This window comes from Pseudophryne corroboree, chromosome 3 (genome assembly GCF_028390025.1).
Source record: "Pseudophryne corroboree isolate aPseCor3 chromosome 3, aPseCor3.hap2, whole genome shotgun sequence".
Classification (NCBI taxonomy): Eukaryota; Metazoa; Chordata; class Amphibia; order Anura; family Myobatrachidae; genus Pseudophryne; species Pseudophryne corroboree.
Window position 1 is genome coordinate 9,558,891 of NC_086446.1, and position 16,172 is coordinate 9,575,062.

The 16,172-nt window shown below is 47.4% G+C and overlaps 1 protein-coding gene and 1 long non-coding RNA gene across 3 annotated transcripts in view; one reads left to right on the plus strand and one right to left on the minus strand.

Moving 5' to 3' along the window:
- The window catches only part of LOC135056940 (oocyte zinc finger protein XlCOF7.1-like), an 85,344-nt gene that overhangs the window by 52,689 nt on the left and 16,483 nt on the right, over window positions 1-16,172 (plus strand). The window lies entirely within an intron of this gene.
- Window positions 1,225-15,631, minus strand: LOC135057031 (uncharacterized). 2 transcript variants are annotated; one of them, XR_010244115.1, is made up of 4 exons: window positions 15,489-15,631; window positions 4,355-4,433; window positions 1,511-1,608; window positions 1,225-1,364 (listed from the first exon to the last, which is right to left on the minus strand). It is a non-coding gene; the product is annotated as an uncharacterized LOC135057031 (long non-coding RNA). The 2 variants fall into 2 exon arrangements; XR_010244114.1 differs by having other exon boundaries at window positions 15,458-15,631.

Below are 16,172 nucleotides of genomic sequence, written 5' to 3' on the forward strand. Positions count from 1 at the left end.
TATATATATTTAATATTTTCACCTCAGGTTGGTGAACACTGACTCACAAGATTGCTGCTTGGACTCATTCTTGGTCCTGAGTGGGCAGTGGTCATTCCTCTCTCTGTCCGTGAGAATTTCTGCAGAGTTGACCGTGCCTCCGGTGCCTGGACGGATAAAACAGTGTGTGCAATCTCTCAATTTCCTCCGATATTGACTTCTAGGGGAGAGCAGGATTATAATAGGGGCTGATGGTTCCTGATGTATGAGATACACCAGAGAGTGTGGGGAGGAGACTGGTCAGATCTCTGGGCTGGTAACACAGTGACATGATGTGAGGGGGAGAGCAGGAGTATAATAGGGGCTGATGGCTCCAGATGTATGAGCTAAACCAGAGAGTGAGGGAAGGAGACTGGTCAGATCTCTGGGCTCGTAACACACAGTAACATGATGTGAGGAGAGCAGGAGTATAATAGGGACTGATGGCTCCTGATGTATGAGATACACCAGAGAGTGTGGGGAGGAGACTGGTCAGATCTCTGGGCTGGTAACACGCAGTGACATGATGTGAGGAGAGCAGGAGTATAATAGGGGCTGATGGCTCCTGATGTATGAGATACACCAGAGAGTGTGGGGGAGGAGACTGGTCAGATCTCTAGGCTGGTAACACACAGTGACATGATGTGAGGGGTAGAGCAGGAGTATAATAGGGGCTGATGGCTCCTGATGTGTGAGATACACCAGAGAATGTGGGAAGGAGACTGGTTAGATCTCTAGGCTGGTAACACACAGTGACATGATGTGAGGGGCAGAGCAGGAGTATAATAGGGGATGACAGCTCCTGATGTATGAGATACACCAGAAAGTGTGGGGAGGAGACTGGTCAGATCTCTGGGCTGGTAACACACAGTGACATGATGTGAGGGGTAGAGCAGGAGTATAATAGGGGCTGATGGCTCATGATGTATGAGATACACCAGAGAATGTGGGGAGGAGACTGGTCAGATTTCTGGGCTGGTAACACACAGTGACATGATGTGAGGAAGAGAGAAGGAGTATAATAGAGGCTGATGGCTCCTGATGTATGAGATACACCAGAGAGTGTGGGGAGAAGACTGGTCAGATCTCTGGGCTGGTAACACACAGTGACATGATGTGAGGGGGAGAAAAGGAGTATAATAGGGGCTGATGGTTCCCATAGAGTGTATATTGTTGTAGTAACAGAGTAACGATAATATGTGACTCTTTTCTGTAATACATGTTTATTGCTCAACTGTACTGATATCTGTAGGGATTTCCTCCTCCTTACATTGCTGATCATCTCTCACATACGTCTCTTCTTCTCCCTCTGTATCTTCTATCTTAATATTAGTCAGATCGTCACCCTAAAAAAACCCACAAATCAATAACAGTTAATAATACCTAATTTTACTGAGATATAACAGAAGACTATAAGACATATACAGCTACTCTACACACCATATAATAAAAAACACTTTTAGTATTTTGAAATACCCTAAATCCCACCTACCTGATCCTCCTGTGGGTTCCTGTGATTCTTCTCTGTACAATCCTGGGAATACAGAGGACGGGGACATCTCTCTGGGGTATCTCTGTTACTGGGCCCATCTGTAGGAGACACACAGTGACTGAGTACAGTGTATATATGTGATTATCAGGTGATGTGTGTATATAGGGGGCCCCCATACCTGCTCTCCCCTGTACAATACATGACAGTCTCCTCTTACCCAGTGATGTGAGGGGCTGGTGATTCTCCATCATCACGTCCTTGTACAGACCCCTGTGTTCCTCTATATACTGTCACTGTGACGCTCCCAGATCCCCTCACCTCCCCAGTCATGTCCCTGCATTATTACTATAGATATCAGTGATGTTACTGTGACACCCCCAGATCCCCTCACCTCCCCAAACATGTCTTTGTATTATTACTATAGATATATGTGATGACACTCCCAGATCCCCTCACTCCCCCAGTCATGTCCCTGTATTATTTCTAGAGCTATGTGATGTCACTGTGACACTCGCAGACCCCCTCACCTCCCCAGTCATGTCCCTGTATTATTACTATAGATATAAGTGTGGTTACTGCGACACTCCCAGATCCCCTCACCTTCCAAGTCATGTCCCTGTATTATTACTATAGATATAATTAATGTCACTGTGACACTCCCAGATCCCCTCACCTCCCCAGTCATGTCCCTGTATTACTACTATAGCTATGCAATGTCACTGTGACACTCGCAGACCCCCTCACCTCCCCAGTCATGTCCCTGTATTATTACTATAGCTATGCAATGTCACTATGACACTCGCAGACCCCCTCACCTCCCCAGTCATGTCCCTGTATTATTATTACTGTATAGATATAAGTGATGTCACTGTGACGCTCCCAGATTCCCTCACCTCCCCAATCATGTCTCTGTATTATTACTATAGATATAAGTGATGACACTCCCAGATCCCCTTACTCTCCCAGTTATAGCCCTGTATTATTACTATAGATATATGAGATGTCACTATGACACTCCCAGATCCCCTCACCTCCCCAGTCATGTCCCTGTATTACTATAGCTATAAGTGATGTCACTGTGACACTCCCAGATCCCCTCACCTCCCCAGTCATGTCCCTGTATTACTATAACTATGTGATGTCACTATGACACTCCCAGATCCCCTCACCTCCCCAGTCATGACCCTGTATTATTACTATAGATATAATTGATGTCACTGTGACACTCCCAAATCCCCTCACCTCCCCAGTCATGACCCTGTATTATTACTATAGCTATGTAATGTCACTGTGACACTCGCAGACCCCCTTACCTCCCCAGTCGTGTCCCTGTATTATTACTATAGCTATAAGTGATGTCACTGTGACACTCCCAGATCCCCTCACCTCTCCAGTCATGCCCCTGTATTATTACTATAGATATAAGTGACGTCACTGTGACATTCCCAGATCTCCTCACCTCCCCCAGTCATGTCCCTGTATTATTACTATAGATATAAGTGATGTCACTGTGACACTCCCAGATTCCTTAACCTCCCCGTCATGTCCCTGTATTATTACTAGAGATATAAGTGACATCACTGTGACACTCCCAGATCCCCTCACCTCTCCAGTCATGTCCCTGTATTATTACTATAGATATGTGATGCCACTGTGACACTCCCAGATCCCCTCACCTCACCAGTCATGTCCCTGTATTATTACTATAGATATAAGTGATGTCACTGTGACACTCCCAGATCCCCTCACCTCCAGTCATGTCCCTGTATTATTACTATAGATATAAGTGATGTCACTGTGATGCTCCCAGATCCTCTCACCTCCCCAGTCATGTCTCTGTATTATTACTATAGATATAAGTGATGTCACTGTGACACTCCCAGATCCCCTCACCTCCCGAGTCATGTCCCTGTATTATTACTATAGATATAAGTGATTTAACTTTGACAATACCAGATCCCCCCTCCCCAGTCATGTCCCTGTATTATTACTATAGATATAAGTGATGTCACTGTGACGCTCCCAGACCCCCTCACCTCCCCAGTCATGTCCCTGTATTATTACCATAGATATAAGTGATGTCACTGTGACACTCCCAGATCCCCTCACCTCCCCAGTCATGTCGCTGTATTATTACTATAGAAATACAGTAAGTGATGTCACTGTGACGCTCCCAGATCCCCTCACCTCCCCAGTCATGTCCCTGTATTATTACTATAGATATAAGTGATGTCACTATGAGACGCCCAGATCCCCTCACCTCCCCAGTCATGTTGCTGTATTATTCCCATAGATATAAGTGATGTCACTGCGACGCTTCCAGACCCCCTCACCTCCCCAGTCATGTCCCTGTATTATCACTATAGCTATGTAAAGTCACTGTGACACTCGCAGACCCCCTCACCTCCCCAGTCATGTCGCTGCATTATTACTATAGAAATACAGTAAGTGATGTCACTGTGACGCTCCCAGATCCCCTCACCTCCCCAGTCATGTCCCTGTATTATTACTATAGATATAAGTGATGTCACTATGAGACGCCCAGATCCCCTCACCTCCCCAGTCATGTTGCTGTATTATTCCCATAGATATAAGTGATGTCACTGCGACGCTTCCAGACCCCTTCACCTCCCCAGTCATGCCCCTGTATTATTACTATAGATATAAGTGACGTCACTGTGACACTCACAGATCCCCTCACCTCTCCAGTCATGCCCCTGTATTATTACTATAGATATGTGATGTCACTCTGATGCTCCCAGACCCTCTCACCTCCCCAGTCATGTCCCTGTATTATTTTTTATAAATATGTGATGTCACTGTGAGACTCCTAGATTCCCTCACCTCCCCAGTCAGCAGGTAGATGATCTCCAGGGTGAGATTTAGTATCCTCTTAGTGTTTTGTCTCCTGTCCTTGTTCATCCTAAGTAAATCAGTGAGAATAAACAATGTGTGATTTGTAATAAAGACTCAGGTTCCTCACAGTTCAGCTATCTAGAAATAAATGTAAAATAAGGAGTGTTATGGTAGACAACAGAGGGTTCCACAGGGAAACATATGGGTGTAGAGTGGATCTGGATCCAGAGGCACCAACAGGCAACGATTTAGCTTTCCCAGGATGCACTGGGGTCTCTTCTATAACCCCACCTCCAGGCACTGAGAGCTCAGTTTCTTTAACCAGTCCAATGCAGGAAGCAGGCAAGAGAGAAGGCAGATGTTAGTCACATAGAACCACATTCTCACAACAGGAGAAGGGACCAGTGGATAATGCCATACAAACCCAAAAAAGCTAGGTGCGTCAGGATGGGCGCCCTGTAACCCTGTATACTTTGCAGAAAGAGTGTTAACAATGGTAAGTCTACCATAACTCTCCTTTTCTGCAGCAGGATACACTGTGTTCCACAGGGAAACATTGGGGATGACCTAAAGCAGTTCCTCAAGGGAGGGGACGCGCCTTAGCGGGTATAAGAACCAAGCATCCAAAGGAAGCATCCTGGGAGGTGGAAGTATCAAAGGCATAGAACCTAATGAACGTGTTCACTGAGCACCACATAGCTGTCTTGCACAATTGTTCTGCGGACGCGCCACCAAAGAAGGTCCAACAGACTGGGTGGAATGGGCCTTAATCGCAGCAGGAGCTGGAACATTAAAGGAGCGTCTTCGTCTGTAACACAGGAGTCAGTGTCAGCCAGGACCGTATGCTTCCCCTCCTCGTCACAGGAAACGTCGGAGATGTTTGTAGATTGAGTGGAAGAAGCAGCCCACTTAGAGGAACCAGGAACACATTTGTGACCCGTGGCAGATTGCTGTCTAACCAGAGACTGATTTAGCAGCTGCAGTTGATTAGACAAATTTTCCGCCCAAGGCGGGTTTTCCATAGGGACAATTTGTGGGGGTAATGCCACAGGCGGCCCCATAGGGGGTGCGAGGCGCTCCACCAGAGTACCCAGGAGGGTAGTGAATTCTGCCTGTGGTGGCTCCTGACTAAGTGCAGGGGCTGTGGACTGACTGGGAAGTGCATGACAAGCAGTACAGAGACCATCGTGTAACAATTCCTCCTCTGATAAATCCGCGGAGCATGCTCTGCACGTTGCAGGAGCTTCCGCTGTTTTGCTGCCCTTTTTGTTAGACATTGCACAATGTAAACAATTGGACTTACACAGTACAGCATATAGCCAGACAATAACAATAATCTGTGGAATAAACAGATAGAGTATAGCGTGACTGTGACACAGATGTAATATACTTATAATAAGAATTTACTTACCGATAATTCTATTTCTCGTAGTCCGTAGTGGATGCTGGGGACTCCGTCAGGACCATGGGGAATAGCGGGCTCCGCAGGAGACAGGGCACATCTAAAAAGCTTTTTAGGTCACATGGTGTGTACTGGCTCCTCCCCCTATGACCCTCCTCCAAGCTTCAGTTAGGTACTGTGCCCGGACGAGCGTACACAATAAGGAAGGATCTTGAATCCCGGGTAAGACTCATACCAGCCACACCAATCACACCGTACAACTTGTGATCTGAACCCAGTTAACAGTATGATAACAAAACGAAGTAGCCTCTGAAAAGATGGCTCACAACAATAGTAATAACCCGATTTTTGTAACAATAACTATGTACAAGCATTGCAGACAATCCGCACTTGGGATGGGCGCCCAGCATCCACTACGGACTACGAGAAATAGAATTATCGGTAAGTAAATTCTTATTTTCTCTAACGTCCTAGTGGATGCTGGGGACTCCGTCAGGACCATGGGGATTATACCAAAGCTCCCAAACGGGCGGGAGAGTGCGGATGACTCTGCAGCACCGAATGAGAGAACTCCAGGTCCTCCTTAGCCAGAGTATCAAATTTGTAAAATTTTACAAACGTGTTCTCCCCTGACCACGTAGCTGCTCGGCAAAGTTATAATGCCGAGACTCCTCGGGCAGCCGCCCAGGATGAGGCCACCTTCCTTGTGGAATGGGCATCTACATATTTCGGCTGTGGCAGGCCTGCCACAGAATGTGCACGCTGAATTGTACTACAAATCCAGCGTGCAATAGACTGCTTATAAGCAGGAGCACCCAGCTTGTTGGGTGCATACAATATAAACAGCAAGTCAGACTTTCTGACTCCAGCCGTCCTAACTATATATATATATATATATATATTTTTAGGGCCCTGACAACGTCTAGTAACTTGGAGTCCTCCAAGTCCCCAGTAGCCGCAGGCACCACAATAGGTTGTTTCAGGTGAAAACGCTGACACCCCTTTAGGAAGAAACTGGAGACGAGTCCCAGTTCTGCCCTGTTCAAATGGAAAATTTTAATATGGGCTTTTGTAAGACAAAGCCGCCCATTCTGACAATCGCCTGGCCGAGGCCAGGGCTAACAACATGGTCACTTTCCATGTGAGATATTGGTCAACAGCATGGTCACTTTCCATGTGAGATATTTCAAATCCACAGATTTGAGCGGTTCAAACCAATATGATTTTAAGGAATCCCAACACTATGTTGAGATCTCACGGTGCCCCTAGAGGCACAAAAGAACTGTATATGCAATACACCCTTTACAATCTGGACTTCAGGAACTGAAGTCAATTTTTTCTGGAAGAAAATCTACAGGGCCGAAATTTAAATCTTAATGAACCCCAATTTGAGGCTCAAAACACTCCTGTTTTCAGGAAGTGCAGAAATCGACCTAGTTGAATTTCCTTCGTGGAGCCTTCCTGGCCTTACCCACGCAACATATTTTCACCACATGTGGTGATGACGTTGTGCGGTCACCTCCTTCCTGGCTTTGACCAAGGTAGGTATGACCTCTTATGGAATGCCTTTTCCCTTCAGGATCCGGCATTCAACCGCCATGCCGTCACACGCAGCCGCGGTAAGTCTTGGAATATACATGGTACTTGCTGAAGCAAGTCCCTTCTTAGCTCCCCAGGCCCTTAGTCCTCTGTGAGCATCTCTTGAAGTTCCGGGTACCAAGTCCCTCTTGGCCAATCCGGAGCCACTAGTATAGTTCATACTCCTCTATGTCTTATAATTCTCAATACTGGTTATGAGAAACAGAGGAGGGAACACATACACTGACTGGTACACCCACGGTGTTACCAGAACATCCACAGCTATCGCCTGAAGGTCTCAAGACCTGGCGGAATACCTGTCCCGTTTTTTGTTCGGGCGGGACGCCATCATGTCCACCTATGGTCTTTGCCAACGGTCCACAATCATGCTGAAAAACTTCCCTATGAAGTTTCCACTCTCCCGGGTGGAGGTCATGCCTGCTGAGGAAGTCTGCTTCCCAGTCGTCCACTCCCGGAAAGAACACTGCTGACAGTGCTATCACATGATTTTCCGCCTAGCGAAAAATCCTTGCAGTTTTGTCACTGCCCTCCTGCTTCTTGTGCCGCCCTTTCTGTTTACGTGGGCGACTGCCGTGATGTTATCCCACTGGATCAATACCGGCTGACCTTGAAGCAGAGGTCTTGCTAAGTTTGGAGCATTATATATTTGCTCTAAGCTTATTTATGCGGAGAGAATTCTCCAGACTTAATGACACTTCCCTGGAAATTTTTTCCCTGTGTGACTGTTCCCCAGCCTCTCAGGCTGGCCTCCGTGGTCACCGGCATCCAATCCTGAATGCCGAATCTGCGGCCCTCTAGAAGATGAGCACTCTGTAATCACCACAGGAGAGACACCCTTGTCCTTGGATATAGGGTTATCCGCTGATGCATCTGAGGATGCGATCCGGACCATTTGTCCAGCAGATCCCATTGAAGAGTTCTTGCGGGAAATCTGCCGAATGGAATTGCTTCGTAATAAGCCACCATTTTTACCAGGACTCTTGTGCAATGATGCACTGACACTTTTCCTGGTTTTAGGAGGATCCCGATTAGCTCGGATAACTCCCTGCTTTCTCCACTGGGAGAAACACGTTTTTCTGGACTGTGTCCAGAATCATCCCTAGGAACAGTAGACGTGTCGTCGGAAAAAGCTGCGATTTTGGAATATTTAGAATCCACTCGTGCTGTCGTAGCACTACTTAAGATAGTGCTACTCCGACCTCCAACTGTTCTCTGGACCTTGCCCTTATCAGGAAAGCGTCCATGTTTCTTTTAAGAAAATTCATCATTCCGGCCATTACCTTGGTAAAGACCCGGGGCGCCGTGGACAATCCAAACGGCAGCGTCTGAACTGATAGTGACAGTTCTGTACCAGGAACCTGAAGTACCCTTGGTGAGAAGGGCAAATTTGGACCTGTAGGTAAGCGTCCCTGATATCCAGTGACACCATATCGTCCCCTTCTTCCTGGTTCGCTATCACTGCTCCGAGTGACTCCATCTTGATTTGAACGCTTGTATGTAAGTGTTCAAATATTTCAGATCTCACCGAGCCGGTTGGCTTCAGTACCACAATATAGTGTGGAATACTACCCCCTTCTGTAAGAGGGGTACTTTGATTATCACCTGCTGGGAATACAGCCTGTGAATTGTGTGAGGGGGAGACGTCTCGAATTTCTAATGTACACCTGGGATACTACATGTAGGATCCCGGAGTTCCCTTGCGAGTGAGCCCACTGTGTGCTGAAACTCTTGAGATGACCCCCTACCGCACCTGAGTCCGCTTGTACGGCCCCAGCGTTATGCTGCGGACTTGGCAGAAGCTGTGAGGGGCTTCTGTTCCTGGGAATGGGCTGCTTGCTGCAGTCTTCTTCCCTTTCCTCTACCCCTGGGCAGATATGACTGGCCTTTGCCCGCCTGCCCGTATGGGGACGAAAGGACTGAGACTGAAAAGACTGTGTCCTTTCTTGCCGATATGTGACTCGGGGTAACAAAAAGTGGATTTTTCAGCTGTTGCCATGGCCACCAGGTCCAATGGACCGCCCCTTTATACGGCAATACTTCCATATGCCGTCTGTAATCTGCCTCACCTGACCACTGTCGTGTCTTCGTCTGGCAGATATGTACATCACATTTACTCTTGATGCCAGAATGCAATATATGCCTCTGCGCATCACGCATATATAGAAATGCATCCTTAAAATGCTCTATAGTAAATAAAATCTTGTCCCTGTCAAGGGTATCAAAATTTTCAGTCAGGAAATCCGACCAAGCCCCCTCAGCGCTGCACATCCAGGCTGAGGCGATTGCTGGTCGTAGTATAACACCAGTATGTGTGTATATACTGTTATGATATTTTCCAGCTTCCTATCAGCTGGCTCCTTGAGGGCGGCCGTATCTGGAAACGGTAACGCCATGTTTTTTATAAGCGTGTGAGCGCCTTATCCACCCTAAGGTGTGTTTTCCAACTCGCCCTTACTTCTGGCGGGAAAGGGTATACCGCCCATAACTTTCTATCGGAGGAACCCCACGTATCATCACACACTTCATTTAATTTATCTGATTCAGGCAAAACTACAAGTAGTTTATTCCCACCCTACAAAATACCCTTATTTGTGGTACTTGTGGTATCAGAAATATGTAACACCTCCTTCATTGCCCTTAACATGTAACTTGTGGCCCTAAAGGAAAAATACGTTTGTTTCTTCACCGTCGACACTGGGGTCAGTGTCCGTGTCAGTGTCTGTCGACCGACTGAGGTAAATGGGCGTTTTTACAAGCCCCTGACGGTGTCTGAGACGCCTGGACCAATACTAATTTGTCCGCCGGCTGTCTCATGTCGTCAACCGGCTTGCAGCGTGTTGACATTATCACGTAATTCCATAAGTAAGCCATCCATTCCGGTGTCGACTCCCTAGAGAGTGACATCACTATTACAGGCAATTTGCTCCGTCTCCTCACCAACATTTTCCTCATACATGTCGACACACACGTACCGACCTACAGCACACACACAGGGAATGCTCTGATAGAGGACAGGACCCACTAGCCCTTTGGGGAGACAGAGGGAGAGTTTGCCAGCACACACCAAAATGCTATAATTATACAGGGACAACCTTTATATAAGTGTTCCTCCCTTATAGCATTTAATATATATTTATATCGCCAAATCATTGCCCCCCCTCTCTGTTTTAACCCTGTTTCTGTAGTGCAGTGCAGGGGAGAGCATGGGAGCCTTCCCCTCAGCCTTTCTGTGAGGGAAAATGGCGCTGTGTGCTGAGGAGAATAAGCTCCGCCCCTTTCTCGGCGGGCTTTTCCTCCCGGTTTTTTTAATACTGGCCTGGGTTAAAATACATACATATAGTCTTAATGGCTATATGTGGTGTATTTCTTTTGCCAAATTAGGTATTTATATTGCTGCCCAGGGCGCCCCCAGCAGCGCCCTGCACCCTCCGTGACCGTGTCAGTGAGCCTGTGAGACAACAATGGCGCACAGCTGCAGTGCTGTGCGCTACCTCTATGAAGACTGTGAAGCCTTCTGCCGCCTGTCACCGGACCTCCGTCTCCGCCGTCTTCAGCGTCTGTAAGGGGGATCGGCGGCGCGGCTCCGGGACGAACCCCAGGCTGACCTGTGTTCCGACTCCCTCTGGAGCTCAGTGTCCAGTAGCCTAAGACTTCAATCCTCCTGCACGCAGGTGAGTTGCAAGTCTCTCCCCTAAGTCCCACGTTGCAGTGATCCTGTCGCCAGCAGGAATCACTGATTAGTTTTAAACCTAAAAATGACTTTTCTAAACAGCTCTATAAGAGAGCCATCCAGGTTGCACCCTTCTCGGACGGGCACAGAAACCTAACTGAAGCTTGGAGGAGGGTCATAGGGGGAGGAGCCAGTACACACCATGTGACCTAAAAAGCTTTTTAGATGTGCCCTGTCTCCTGCGGAGCCCGCTATTCCCCATGGTCCTGACGGAGTCCCCAGCATCCACTAGGACGTTAGAGAAATATGGATAAACACTGTGTACAACTATATTACTTGACCCAGACACACCTAGCCCAGGGTACAAAATATAGTAATAGGTATAGCTGGGAAACAGTTGAGCAATAAACATGTATTACAGAAAAGAGTCACATATTCTCGTTACTCTGTTACTACAACAATATACACTCTATGGGAACCATCAGCCCCTATTATACTCCTTTTCTCCCCCTCACAGTCACATGCAATGCAGAATTTATATCACAATAAAGCTGCACTGGACTTATATATATATATATATATATATATATATCACAGCATGGTCCGAAGACCGAAGTAGCAGACTACTTGTACAATATAATCTGCAATGTACACAATTTCTCAACTAACACTGTCTCAGAGACAGCTAGGATACTTAAGTGTAATGTAAAGTCACAGCGCAGTGTACAGGCAGCTTTACAAGGGAGACCTTGCCCTGCAGTCCCGGAGACCACCTGCAGCTATGCTCTAAGATGACGCCCAGCGTTTCAGTCAGGGAGTGGGGGAGAGTGTGAAGCAGCTCCAAGGTGGGAAATCTGCAGGAGATGGCGCCCTAGGCTGGGGGAGGGGCTACGGGTCAAGTGCCGCCTCCCCTATGCTGGTCTTCCACCCCAGGTCCTATGGAGCCTTATTAAATGAGGTGTTAGTACACCCGACCTGTACTCCTAATGCCCTGGTGGTCTACTGGGGTCCCTGCTGAGGGACAGTGTCCACACCAGCACTGCGGCCCATCTCCCTAGGCTGCGGACGAAAAGTGTTTTGATAGCGGGTCCCGCAAGGAGACCCTCTTACCTCCCTCCCGGTAGCAGCCACGCGATCCTGGAGAGTGGTCTGCGACCGTGTGCCTATGCCAGCGGACGTCCCCACCGAAAGAACCAGTGCAGCCCCCCTGTTCAGTGACCTGCTGCTGCAGGCACCAACTAAAAACTGAGCTCACAGTGCGTGGAGGCCCCTATGCGTCCTAGGACAGCCTAAAGCTTTACCTGTTAGTGCCTCTGGACCGAGATCCACTTTACACCCCCCGATATTTCCCTGTGGAAACCACCATCATTATCATTACTGTGTACACATGTAAAACTGATTAACCACAGATTGTTCCCCCTGCATTATTATTATAATAATAATAATAATAATAATAATAATAATAACAGGATACCACATGGCCGCTCCTCCAGTATAATAACAGAACACTACAGGCCACTCCCCCTGTATAATAATAATAACAACAACAACAACAACAACAAGACACCACCGGCCGCTCCCCCTACATGCAATTGTATATACAGGATATCAAGTTCAGCCACAGATCCTGGCAAGGATTCATTCCACAATGTAGCACAAGTTCATTTCAAGTGATGGTATTACCAGATCTTTCAATTGCAGTCCCCAAGGTATCTCAATTCAAGCAGTGATCTAAATAGCAAGAGGGGAGGATGATCCGGGTCCAAATAAACTTTCACTTGTAGAGTCCAGTGGATGCAAGTGAGTCCAAATTTTGCCACAAGTGGAGGTTACAAGGCTGATGGTCTATGGTAATAAGCCCAACGCGTTTCGCTGGTGTGATGGCTGCCAGCTTCCTCAGGTGCATATTTCCAGTATCACCAGTGTTTAATCCAATATACAGAAGTGTCCCCAAAAAACAGTAGATATTTTAAATAAAAGGCAAGCCTATTAATTCACTTACCTAACCCTCATAAATTACAACAAAAACAAGGCTCCATTATTCGTAAAGAAGCAAAAAGACAGATTATTTTTTGCAGTATCTCCAATCACGTGATCCTTGAGGACCTATCAATATACAGCCTAGCATTGTTTGTATGTCCAGGAAGCAGCGATGCGTTCCACCTAGTGTGGAGCACTGCGCTCATAATATGTCCAATCAGAGGGGCAATTGAGGCATCTATTTCAGGACTTAGATTCAAGATGGTGCCCATGTTCAGCACATACCCACCTCACCCATACTTTACTGGAGTATTCCGTTTTCCCATTTCCCGCACAGTTTTTGAAACAAAAGGGTGTACTGAGACTTTTGAATCACCCTGTACTACATGTGCAGTATTTGGGGGGGAAGGGGTTCACTGGGATAGGTATCCGGACTCTAGGTCGACACTGTCTAGGTTGACACCTAATGGTCGACACTGGTTAGGTCAACACATGAAATAGGTCGACATGAGGTTGACATGGAAAAGTTTTTCACATTTTTTTAGCTTTTTCATACTTTACGATCCATGTGGACTACAATTGGGAACGGTAACCTGCGAGCGTAGCAAGCCATGCAAGGGGACACGGTGCACTAAGTGGGGTTTCCCGTAATTTTACGAAAAAAAAAAAGCCAAAACAAAACATGAAAAAACTCACGTCAACCTTTTTTCATGTCGACATAATGACCGCGTCGACCTATTTCATGTGTCAACCTAACCAGTGTTGACATAATGTGTGTCGACCTAGACACTGTCGACCCCGATTCCCAGACCCACCGGGAAGGACCTCGGGTGTTGAGAGAGGCCCAGATTTCCCACTCTCTACATTATGTGCTGGGACCCAACTGAAAAAAGGGCCCCGTGCCAGTGAGGAAAAGGGGGGAGGGAGCCTGAGCTGTGAAATATAGATGGGTTCTAGAGGAGCTGGTGCACTTTAAAACTTCTACATCCTGTGTCCTGGCTCCTCCCCTCTATGCCCCCTCCCACAGCTCAGTCTAGATAACTGTGACCGAAGGAGACAGAACATAATTTGAGAGGAGGAAAACCAGAACGGAATAAAACGGAACATAACAATGAGATAATGTAATTACATCTACATATATAGCCATATACATATATATTATTTTCCACATACACATGTATAAATATATATCATAACCATGAGATAAAGCTGGAAATGAGAGAATCATAACCAGCTCACAGGTAAACTGCTGTGAAGAATAGCAAAAGCTGATCCCACACAACAGAAAGATAGCAAGGTGATCCAACCAAGTTTCACCCACCAAAACTAACTTGTTTTGCAAGAATTGTAATGAAGTACAGAGGCGGGCGCCCAGCATCCTCTATGGACTACGAGAAAAGGATTTACTGGTAGGTATTTAAAATCCTATTTTCTCTTACATCCATAGGTGATACTGGGATGGTACTTTAGTACGGTGGGGATGTCCCAAAGCTCCCGAAACGGGCGGAAGTGTGCTGAGACGCCTGCAATACTGAATGGCCATACTGAGTGTCCTCTGACTCCATGGTACCAAACCTATAGAATTAGACAAACGTGTTTGTACCCGACCATGCAGCAGCTTGGCATAACTGTAAAGCCGAAACTCCCCGGCAGCCGCCTGAGGGGAGCCCACCGACCTTGTAGAGTGGGCTGCAATGGATTGTGGTATAGGCAAGGCTGCATGGGGTATTGGGGCTGAAAGTATCTGTACCCCATGTGAGTGAGTCGCCAGGTCCCGTGCAACTCTAATAACATCTGGCGTCTTTTTTTGCCAAAAATACATCTTGAGCCCAACCCCCCATACATCTGTGTGTGCAATGCGCCGACACTGTCGGCACGCACACAGCTCTCAGGGATATCAAAGCCTAGATAACACTATCATACCACTCATACCCATAACACACACCCCATACCCATACAGTGCCTAGTATACACCCCCCCATACCATACAGTACCCACTATACACCCCCCATATCCATAGAGTGCCTACTATACACCCCCATACCCATAGAGTGCCCACTATACACCCCCCATACCCATACAGTGCCCAGTATACACCCCCCATACCCATACAGTACCCACTATACACCTCCATACCCATAGAGTGCCCAGTATACACCCCCCGTACCCATACAGTGCCCAGTATACACACTCCAATACCCATACAGTGCCCAGTAGACACCCCCCCATACCCATACAGTGCCCAGTATACACCCCCCATACCCACACAGTGCCCAGTATACACCCCCCACACCCACAGTGCCCACTATACACCCCCATACCCATAGAGTGCCCAGTATACATCCTCCATACCCACACAGTGCCCAGTATATACCTCCCACACAGTGCCCACTATACACCCCCATACCCAGAGTGCCCAGTATACACCCCCCATACCCACACAGTGCCCAGCATACAGGGCAGGAACACACATATACATGTCACTCAGCCGCCATTATGCCGTAGCCCTGGCGTGACAGTAGCTGCAGCAGGAGCAGAAAATAGGAGTCGGCGGCGGCCATGTTCCCGGAGTCCTATTATACCGGACAACTCTCGGTCATACTCAGTCCCCTCGGTGGCCGCCGGCAGCAGCTGCAGCTAGAGGGCGCGCTGTACACACAGCATGACGTCACACGGGGATAGGCTGTTACTAGGGGGAGAGCCTTAATATTCCTGTAGCGCGGCGGCCATGTTGTTGTGGCCTAGACTCCGGTATTTCCGCTCCTCTTCCCCCTGCCTGGGCCAGCAGATCATTGTGGGTTCCTGTCATGCAGGTAATCCGCCCCGTGGGGCAGCAGCAGCAGCAGCAGGGTATAATGAGCCTGTGCCCGGCCTGTAATGGAGTGTCAGCTCCTGGGGTGAGGCTGCTGCCCCCTCTGTGTGTATTATACAGGGGGAGCAGCCTGTGGTGTCCTGTTATTATTATTATTATTATTATTATTATTATTATTATACAGGAGGAACAGCCTGTGGTGTCGTGTTGTTGTTATTATTATTATTGTTGTTATTATTATTATTATTATTATTATTATTATTATGAGTATACAGGGGGAGCAGCCTATGGTGTCATGTTGTGGTTATTATTATTATACAGGGGGAGCAGCCTGTGGTGTCCT